We start from the raw sequence: 3,095 nt of genomic DNA, 5'->3' as shown, positions 1-3,095 counted from the left end.
TGGGGGTGGACCAGGGGTGCAAAGGCGGGTCCTTTTCAGCTCGTCTCTTTGGTTGGTGTAGCGGCGGGTCTCGAGTGCGGTGGTGTCAAGGTCTTGGATGCCGGGACGGCGGCCCTGGTGGTGGTAGCACGATGCTCTTGGGCAGAGCCCGTGTCTTGGCGCTGCCCGGTGGCCATGGCCGTGTGGGCGGCGTGGTAGCCGGGGTGTAGCGTTCGATGGCGGTGAGTGTTGGCCGGGGTGAAAACCTGCTCTATCTTCGGATGGACCGACGACGGCGAAGCTCGTTTCCTTCTTGAAGGCGTCGTCGCGGCTCTCACCACCCGTCGTGCGGCTCCAGAGGAAACTCTGATCCTCGAATCGGGCGGTGGCGGCGCTCCGGTGTCGTATCCTTCCTGAAGGCGCTGCCTTGGAGTCCACGGTTCGTTGTATGCGGCTTCATCTCTTCGTGGTAGTGTGCTATGGGTGGTATTGCTGCGTTGAGCGCTTATGTATCCTGCCTTGGGTGTGTGTGGTGTTGGCGTGCGTTTGTTCCGGATGATGTTGATCTATGCTTTATATATAAAGCGGGGTGAAAGCCTTTTTCGGTAAAGCACAATAAAACATACATTTCGAGAGAAGTGATTAGGTTTGTCACAACTCACATGGTAATGTATTAAGCATCTCACCCTAATATGGATACTGTATGCTAGAACATGCGGAGATTCCAACAATCCTCACTACGCATTCGACAGAGATAACAGAAGTGGATTAAAGACAAATTTAGTAGTTTCTAACATAAGATGACCGACAACACATGAACACCGTACATCTAGAGGTAGCCCAATTAATTAAGAAAGTCATTGGCACTACATTGAGTGTTCACATACATGGAGCAAACAATCTAAAATAATTTTATTAAATTGGAAACCATGTCTGTGTAGCTAAATACACAGAGCGTTGCGTTGCTACAGAATATTAAATAATAATGCTATAGTATTGATTATAAAGTCAATGCATTTTAGTGATATTTACTTACAACATACATTCTTCCCCCTCCTGCCCTCGGCCCTACATCACTCCACGACTCCACCTACTAACAACAACAACAACAACAACAACAACAAAGCCTTTAGTCCCAAACAAGTTGGGGTAGGCTAGAGGTGAAACCCATAAGATCTCGCAACCAACTCATGACTTTGGCACATGGATAGCAAGCTTCCACGCACCCCTGTCCATGGCTAGCTCTTTGGTGATACTCCAATCCTTCAGGTCTCTCTTAACGGACTCCTCCCATGTCAAATTCTGTCTACCCCGCCCTCTCTTGACATTCTCCGTACGCTTTAGCCGTCCACTATGCACTGGAGCTTCTGGAGGCCTGCGCTGAATATGCCCAAACCATCTCAGACGATGTTGGACAAGCTTCTCTTCAATTGGTGCTACCCAACTCTATCTCGTATATCATCATACCGGACTCGATCCTTCCTCGTGTGGCCACACATCCATCTCAACATACGCATCTCCACCACACTTAACTGTTGAACATGTCGCCTTTTAGTCGGCCAACACTCAGCGCCATACAACATTGCGGGTCGAACCGCCGTCCTGTAGAACTTGCCTTTTAGCTTTTGTGGCACTCTCTTGTCACAGAGAATGCCAGAAGCTTGGCGCCACTTCATCCATCCGACTTTGATTCGATGGTTCACATCTTCATCGATACCCCCATCCTCCTGCAACATTGACCCCAAATACCGAAAGGTGTCCTTCTAAGGTACCACCTGGCCATCAAGGCTAACCTCCTCCTCCTCACACCTAGTACTGAAACCGCACATCATGTACTCGGTTTTAGTTCTACTAAGCCTAAACCCTTTCGATTCCAAGGTTTGTCTCCATAACTCTAACTTCCTATTTACCCCCGTCCGACTATCGTCAACTAGCACAACATCATCTGCAAAGAGCATACACCATGGGATATCTCCTTGTATATCCCTTGTGACCTCATCCATCACCAATGCAAAACGATAAGGGTTCATAGCTGACCCCTGATGCAGTCCTATCTTAATCGAGAAGTCATCAGTGTCGACATCACTTGTTCGAACACTTGTCACAACATTATTGTACATGTCCTTGATGAGGGTAATGTACTTTGCTGGGACTTTGTGTTTCTCCAAGGCCCACCACATGACATTCCGCGGTATCTTATCATAGGCCTTCTCCAAGTCAATGAACACCATATGCAAGTCCTTCTTTTGCTCCCTATATCTCTCCATAAGTTGTCGTACCAAGAAAATGGCTTCCATAGTCGACCTCCCAGGCATGAAACCAAACTGATTTTTGGTCACGCTTGTCATTCTTCTTAAGCGATGCTCAATGACTCTCTCCCATAGCTTCATTGTATGGCTCATCAGCTTAATTCCACGGTAATTAGTACAACTCTGAACATCCCCCTTGTTCTTGAAGATTGGTACTAACATACTCCGTCTCCATTCTTCTGGCATCTTGTTTGCCCGAAAAATGAGGTTGAAAAGCTTGGTTAGCCATACTATCGCTATGTCCCCGAGACCTTTCCACACCTCAATGGGGATACAATTAGGGCCCATCGCCTTGCCTCCTTTCATCCTTTTTAAAGCCTCCTTGACCTCAGACTCCTGGATTCGCCGCACAAAACTCATGCTGGTCTCATCAAAGGAGTTGTCCAGCTCAATGGTAGAACTCTCATTCTCCCCATTGAACAGCTTGTCGAAGTACTCCCGCTATCTATGCTTAATCTCCTCGTCCTTCACCAAGAGTTGGCCTGCTCCGTCCTTGATGCATTTGACTTGGCCAATATCCCTCGTCTTCCTCTCTGGGATCTTACTAAGCTTGTCCTTTTTAGCCAGATGAATTGATATTCATCTAAATTGACTCCTCAGCTATGTGGCAACATGCTGGCTAATAAGCGACAATATTTAAAATATAAGCATATGCCTCTAAACATATACCGAAAGGCTATCAAGCTGGTCTGTGATGGGTTCTAAGCTGGAAACTTCACGACACTACCTTTTACTTGCAGGAAAATTGTGGAGTAGTTTCAAAATTCTCTGCGATTGTCTCCGAAAGTTTCAATAGCGAGGCTTGTT

Source organism: Triticum dicoccoides, chromosome 2B (assembly GCF_002162155.2).
Source record: "Triticum dicoccoides isolate Atlit2015 ecotype Zavitan chromosome 2B, WEW_v2.0, whole genome shotgun sequence".
Lineage (NCBI taxonomy): Eukaryota > Viridiplantae > Streptophyta > Magnoliopsida > Poales > Poaceae > Triticum > Triticum dicoccoides.
This window is presented reverse-complemented; position numbering follows the sequence as displayed.